The 7,864-nt window shown below is 37.9% G+C and overlaps 1 long non-coding RNA gene across 1 annotated transcript in view; it reads left to right on the top strand.

Annotated features, from left to right (window-relative positions):
* Positions 1-4,798: 4,798 nt before the first annotated feature.
* The window catches only part of LOC137977832 (uncharacterized), a 12,372-nt gene continuing 9,306 nt past the window's right edge, over positions 4,799-7,864 (top strand). Inside the window, exons 1-2 of the long non-coding RNA XR_011117890.1 lie at positions 4,799-4,904; positions 5,238-5,308. This is a non-coding gene — a long non-coding RNA (uncharacterized lncRNA). The remainder of the gene's footprint in view (positions 4,905-5,237; positions 5,309-7,864) is intronic.

Below are 7,864 nucleotides of genomic sequence, written 5' to 3' on the forward strand. Positions count from 1 at the left end.
AGTTTCTCGTGGTCTTGAGACATGGCCGTTAAATGGAATAAATCTTAACCAATATTTGAAAGAATACTTTAGCCCTCGTACAGACTTTCGTCTGTAAGTAGAAGAAACTAGTAGAAAGACTGAAGCGTCGATGCAAGAGATTTTAAAACGATAACTCCAGCGTAAATCCTTAGGATCTTCCTTCACCGAATGCAACGCTGTAATGATCTTCACCACGCATGCGCTTTCTCACGGGATCTCGCATATGCAAATGAGGAGATAGAAATTGAAGCGCATGCTGCCACTTTTTCATTTGTTTTGCTTTTCTATCTTTACACCTTTTTTTATGTATATTATTAGCCCCGCGGGCTCGTCCAAATTTGTTAGTCTGAGAAATTTTGCTAGAAAACTCGAAATCATGTCATCAGCCCCGCGGGCTAGTGCAATTTTGTTTGTCTGGGAAATTTACTTGTGCTTTTATCTAGCAAACTCGAAATCATGTCATCAACTATACTAATTTCGCAATTGCTTCTGTCTTATTTTCCAAAGAATCGAAGCCTATGTTGATTTACCTTGAGGCACTAAAAGTCGCGGGAACGAACGGAGTTGGTGTGGGGACACCAACAAGACCGCTATCTCTTTGTTGAGATGCAGCAATACGGATTCTGCAACTTAATGAAAACGCCAATGAATCGGTTACCAAGAGTCACTCGGCAACAGAAAATGTTTTTAAAGGCGTCAACATCGATCATAGACAGTATTCATAGATGGAGACCAAGAAACTATTATTTTATGTGTGTGCCAGTTAGTCCAACAAGCCTCGTTCTAAAGCAACTTTTGTATTTTGTCAACTCCTATCAAGGCTAGTTGGTCTAGAATATTAGAACAAGGACAATAGAATAATGTATTGACCGTCATCTATGAATATTGTCTATGATATGAAACCGAAACATGAAAACGTTGCCTAAGAGGAGAGTTCAGCTTCTGGGGAATACGCTCAGTAGCTGCCTTTATGTTAAAGAGGTTCAAACCAGTTTTCAAGATCTACTTAGAACCAATGAAATGCGTGCATAATTTGACTTACCGTGTAAATAGATACGATTCTAAAGGTCTTGTTTTCCCTTGCGAAACAAGCTCGAGGGACTTAATTAAGCAAACTCGCCAGCATTTAAGCCATAACTACCTTTTGATGCGACGACGTTAAGTTGATGTTTCGGTGTATGTTGTCTGTGCTTATACTTGGGTCGCTTGTGAAGATTTCTTTCGCCCTCGTTTTGAAAGCGAGGCCAGTTCAGAGTCTGACGTCAGACGCACGGCGACATGGTATCAGTTTGTTAAATATTAGGGATAGGCTGGTGCATAGTTAGTGGCTGGTGGTAATAATGCACTTTTATTGACAATTAGGCGGTCTTGAAGGCCTCAAAATGTAAACACAAAAATGTGCTTTTAGCAATGCTACTGTCAGAAAATAAAGCGAGTTAAATGTGTTTTTATAGAGTATATTTCTGGAAGTGAAGGACTGAAATTGCGAAAATCATCTAAAAATAAACGTCAAACCACTAACGCTTGTATTTTAACTTTTAAGGTAAAATTTAAAGGTCAATGCACAGTTTGATAAACGAAAAAATTAGACACAACATTCATTGGCAGGGTAAGTTTTACATCACAACTGCTGGTGATATCTTGTTTCTTCCAGCGCAGTTTTCATAAAAGCCTTTACACTAATTAATTTCTCCTTCCCGTGCTTCAGTCAACGATCACAATGTATGTTTTCTTTAGTTGTGAATTATGCCTGGTTAAGTTGAAAGTCGCCAATTATTTACAGGCAGTATCGTGGCTTTTTTCTTCACATACTCTAGGTTTAAGCCTGCATACTGACACTTCAATGGGTGAAAATCCTCCGACGCTCGCTACGTTACCAGTTATTATGCGTTTAACGAAAAACCCTATGTCAACTCTTAGAGTTCACTTACTCTGGGAATCCCTGTTAGCTATTCAAGGTCGTCAAAGCTTACACGTAAAACGTGTTCAGTTTTCGAGTTTACATTTCTTTTTATGCCATCATTATCTTAAAAAAAAGATATCATTGAAATTTTGGTATCAAGATGGAAACAGAAAAGTTTTTCACCTTTCAAACTTCCTTGTCACAAGTAGTATCAACGAGGTGGCCATTGGTTTTTCCTTTAGATAGTTAAGAATTGATTCTTTACTCTTAAATTTGCTCGGAGTACTGTGCCACCTCAGCAAACATGTTTAAAACACCCACCATCAACCACATGTCAGTATTCTCGGCGATTGTATGCTCAATGAGAAATGACGAAACACACTCTTCCAATAGTTCTTCAGAACCTTGCAAATTAAGGGGTATTTGCTACGACATTCTCAGTTCGAAGTTCCGACTGCCAAGATCATTACAGTCAGCGAAAAGTGACTCAACAGGAAAGCTAACCATTTAAAAACTCTGACTTTAACCCTCCATCAATACAAAATTGGAAGTCAGACTAATTGCATGTAGTTAGACCAGATTGTGAAACAAGCATCTTCGGGCAATCTGCAGAGAGGACATGCGGCACTCTCAGACTACAATTTACACTGAATAATACAGCCGTATTTCACGGTTTACAAGTTCCTTTGTGATATAACTGTACATGTATATTTCATAGCAAAGTTGTCTTTTCTACCGTATTTAACAAGGTCGAGGGCATGAACATACTACAGGACTAACAGCAGGAATCCGGAATCCGGAATCCGGAATCCGAATCCAGAATCCGGAATCTTGAAACCGAAAACCGGAATCCGGAAACCACAAACCAGAATTATCCACAATTCGCGAGAACTACAACAACTTATACAAAGATTAATCACTATCCACTGGACAACTCAATTGGTGGAAAGCATTATCCACATTTTGAACAATCGAGGTCTGGTTTCTTGTGCATCTTGATTATCATCGTCTCCTAAGTGGAAATCCGCGTCTCAAACGAAACATCAAGTAAATTAATGATCATAATCGAAATTTGTTTGTTTGCGGATTATGTTCTAGCTATTACCTTAGCCTCTAAAATAAAGGTTATAAACGGGCCATGTCATGTTATTTTAGGATGTTTAGGGGAAATCGTTGATTCATCACGAGTTTTAAACTCGAGAATGGTAATGTGGAATTCCGTTCTGGGGAATGAGATTTCAATGAAAAAACGAACGGCTAATCATGTTGTTCGATTTTGTGTCGATTTGAAATCGGAATTCCAGATTTGAAGAACCAAACCCAGATTTCCCAATCGTCTCGCATCCTTTACGCATCTTTCGGTGATGCTTCTAGCATAACGTTTCAGACAGAGTTTGGTCTCAATCAGCAATGTTCCTGTTTTACGGATCTCGCACCAGCATTGTTTTTGTTTTCTCTTGGGACCGTTGTAAGTCCCAAGAGAAACTGGAAACAATGCTTATGCAAAATTTGGGGGGACAAACAAGGAGTATTGCGGTATTTTCTCAATTGGCCTATGGTCTTCACTGGGGTCTCCTGGGGGGTATGTCGAATGAAGCATCGGCTTCCTTAAATATTAGGGGAGCTGGCGAAACGTTATAAGAAATGTTGAGTGATGCAACCTGTTGATTGCATGTTGCATCGATAAGACATGTTGAAAATTATGGGGTGGCCAAACTATCTCAAACATCCTGTCAACATGCTTGATCAAACATAAGCCTCACCGGGTTGTGGGTAAGGTATCTATGGTAATGAATCGATTTTTAATCCAATGTGCATGCGCACTTGCAACATGTTGGTTGAGACTGGCAAAACGAAAAATTCACACATCCAACACGAGAACAAAAGAAATGTTGGAAGATTTTGAATCGAATGTTTGGTGGTGTATGAAACATGTTCCAACATCATCTAACTTGTTGAATGGTCATCAAACATAATAGTCAACCGCTAAAATGTTAGTTCACCTTTAAACTTCATTGATTTGCGATATACATACACATTAGCTTAATCAATACCAATTATCCTGTTTCCGACAGGACCTGGAGGATATGAGGTAAAAGAGCGAATCTCTGTACCCCCATAACAATTATTTAATATTCCGTGATTCTGAGCTGTTTCAGAGCACCGCACCGCACCACCATAGCTAAGACTGTCTTCCAAAAAAATGGTATTGGAACAGCAAGTTTGTTCACGGAGTCCCTCAGTGAATAATTAGTAACATCAGATCGATTGATAAATATATCGCTTCAATACTCGGGTGTAACACAATTTAAGGATTTAAAGACCATAGTGGTTTTCTGCTGCCTACGCAACTAATTCCTAAACTCAAGGAGATAGTAAGAAACAGCAGAAAAACGATCTTTAGTAGAAAGTTGATTTTTGTTCTGATCAACAATAACAAATTTGGTTTTTGCCTATGGTAAAAGCGATCTTCTAATTGCAAATTGGGTGCTTCGTTTTCGAGTTTTGAGTGCTTCGTTTTCGAGTTGGGATTCCACTTCGTTTTCGACTCTGGGCGCTTATTTCGATTTCGACCTTTTCGATGCTTCGTGCTATGTTCTTCGTTTTCGAGTGCTTCGTTTTCGATACTTTCCCTGCCGTAAAGCTCTGAGAGCAGAATAAATAAGTGTGCATGTTTACTGGCAGTAAGGCTCATATCTAAATCGTCGAGTATTCTTTAAAGCAGGAGACTTTTTTCCTTTTATCTTTACCGGGCGTAAAATTTCATTTTCCGTTCATTTGTGATAATGCTGGAGTCAAAACAACGTGATATCACAGAGCTGATAATAGAATGATTTCCGCTATATATTCAAAAGTGCAAATGAACAAATCACTTTCCGTGCCTTCGCCAAGTAAACACGATTCTTCCAAACTGCTGTTTTCTTGTTCTGCTGTAATCTCTGTATTGTTTAAACGCAGTCTTTTGAATTGTTTGCAAAAGGTAAGTTAAGTGCTCCATAGGAGCAATCAATTCTATCCGAACATCACTACTTTGAAACAAAGCATTTATGGTCAGATTGTTAATCAAGATCAGGTTGGCTCAAAAGATGCTCTTCTGTTTGCTAAACTTATGGAAAAAACGTCTTGTCACTATATGCTAAACGTTTTATATTAGTTTCACACTGTGACAAAGGAACGGAAACTAAGTGTATGTTTCTAGTACATTGAGGCAAAGAAAGTAATTTGTGAGGCACGGATCATTCCAAGAAAAGAAATTATTTCCATTTTGTTATTCGTGTTTCTTTTCTTTTTTTTTTTCCTTGTTTTTAATCAGACTGCAGATTTCGTTCTTTGGTCGCGCTCTAATTACTATGCTGTGTCTTTCTGAGTGACTCAGAAAAAAAGGTCAGTAATTTTCAAGTTCGTCCTAATGATTGTAAATACTGTAATACTTCAAGAGTATTGAAACTAGCACTGCCAAACTGCCAACGCCTGTGATTAAAATTCAGGACGAATAAATAATATCCTAGGCCTGCAGGCTTTACAAAACAACCGTAACGCCTGTTTGAATTAAACAAAAGTTTCAGGCACCCTACAGTTAAAGTGCTACTATGATCAAAACATCATTTCCTTTTTTCTTCAGATTTTCAGTGTGTTTGCTTAACACCTCACTGGAAAAAATTTTGAGCTTGGATATTTATCCAAAAGCTATTTACTTTGAGTGTAAATTTTAAATTTCACGCTTCGCCAATACTCATGTTCAAAACTGACCGATGGGACATCAGAGGGTTGGATCTAGGGAAAGTGACGTCATTTACTCACCAGCTTAAAATGCAGTTCATTTTATGTGCAAAACACTAGTTTAAAAGTCTGAAAGCCCGAAACTACCGTGCTGCAAATTAATTAAGCCTCGTACACACCCATTGCATTCTTAAACTCAGGAGTCTTTGACGTTATTTTCTCTTCGATCCAGCTCTCTCAAATATTTCAAAGCTAGTAATGGAGGACCATTATATAGGAAAATTCTAGTTAAAATAAACAGGTGTCTTTTTAAAATCAAGGCTTAAAACTTGGGTCACTTAGCGTTTGGTTAACAAAGTTTTGAAATCCAAAGAAAAAGGAGAATTAATTTTTTGGTCATAGTAGCACTTGAAGGATATCTTTTTGATCAGCGGAGAAGTAAATCGTTGATCGATATTAGCTTAAGTACTGCTTCGTGGTAAACTTTAGTTTTTATCTCACACTTTCTTGTTTTTTTAACTTATTCGAAAACTCCATCGATACATGACTATTTAATTGTCGCTATTCTTTTCTCCTGACAGTTCACTGTCCCGCCTTATCGATACCACTCATGCATTTGGTAGCAAAATCTTTCTTTCAGCTCTCTTCAACTACCTTAAAGTGCTACTGTGATCAAATTTTTGTCCCTTGAGTTTTTTGGTTTATCACATAGAGTACCATGAAACCTTAAAAACGCTGTTTACCGTTTGGAAATATCTGCATTGGTTCCCGAGATATTTAAGTTTGAAAAATGTGTTAAATATGCAAATGAGAAGGCTGATGACGTCATTCACCCAACCCAATAGAACATCAAGAATATAAATAGAGCTATCTCGGTCAATTTGCAACAGAGACCATTGAAACTTGGTGAGCAAATAGTTCTGAAGGCAACACACCTACGACTGTAAAGAAATTGGTTCCCATGGCAACTCACTCTTTTCCAGTCCCCTCCAACCTGATTTCAATATTTTGGTGATCTCAGGCTAGAAATACATTTACCAAGGCCGCAAACTCGACCTAACATCTTTATATGCTGGCAGGATCATGCAGATGAAGCATCATTTGCAAATATCAAAACAGAACGCCAAAGGTGGTCTGCAAATCTTTTAACATCAGGGAGGTCTGGACCCCAGTATGTTGTCATGGTAACAAAAATGGTATGCTCATATTGTGGAACACATCTACTAGAATCTTAGTGCAAAGAACCAAGTATTTCTGATACAAATTGGCTGAGATATCTTTCTCCATAATACTTGATCAAAATTTGGTTGGGTTTATGACGTCATCACTTGGCTAATTTGCATATTTAAAAAAATTCAATATCTCCAGAACAAAAAGAGATATTTGAAAATGGTAAACAGCATTCTTCTTCTCGTACAGACTACGTGTTTATGTGCCAAAATGGCTTAGATAGGGAAGATGCAAATTTCGTCACAGTAGCACTTTAAGTCCTCTGTTGTGATGTATTAGCATCCACTTGGGGACGATTTTATTTGTGTTTGATCTGGATCTCTTTTACTTAAGCCGAAAAGACAAAGTAGAGGATATGTGTTATTCACAACCAAGGCATCCACAAATACCTATAACATGAATATAAGTTTAGTCCATATCATGCATGCGTCAACAATGTACTTTGTGATGCACAGATATTCAGTTTGTGGAAGCGATTTTAGGTAATTGTTTTAGGTGAAGGGGGGTTTGCAGTCTCTAATAGACCTCAATGCCCGCGCCCTTTCGCCGTCAAAAAGGCTTCGAACATAAAGTATCATGTTCTTACCCAAACGCAATGCAATTCCTTTCTACATGTGATTGACTTATGATGTTTCACAGCTTTTAATTTTAAAGCGCCAATAGCTGACAAATGAATTCTCTAACTTGCTCAATGAACCGCAGATCCTTTGCGTGCATTTATAAATTATTGTGAACACCCAGTCATCTATGATCAAGTAAATGAATAGGACATTTTATGACGAGTCATTTCCCTATACGTTTTTCTTTGCTAAAGTTGTCATTGTGCTCGGTTTTAGTGATAAGTGACGTTTAGACCTCTGATAAAATGAAACACGTTTTGCCATATAGCAACTGGTAAGTCAAATGCAAAACAAGGTGGTATGAATGCGTAAAGATTCAAGAAGCAATTTTTCAGAAGGAATATTTAAGGCTCTTGTTCTTTCCAAAGCG

Source organism: Montipora foliosa, chromosome 11 (genome assembly GCF_036669935.1).
Source record: "Montipora foliosa isolate CH-2021 chromosome 11, ASM3666993v2, whole genome shotgun sequence".
NCBI lineage: Eukaryota > Metazoa > Cnidaria > Anthozoa > Scleractinia > Acroporidae > Montipora > Montipora foliosa.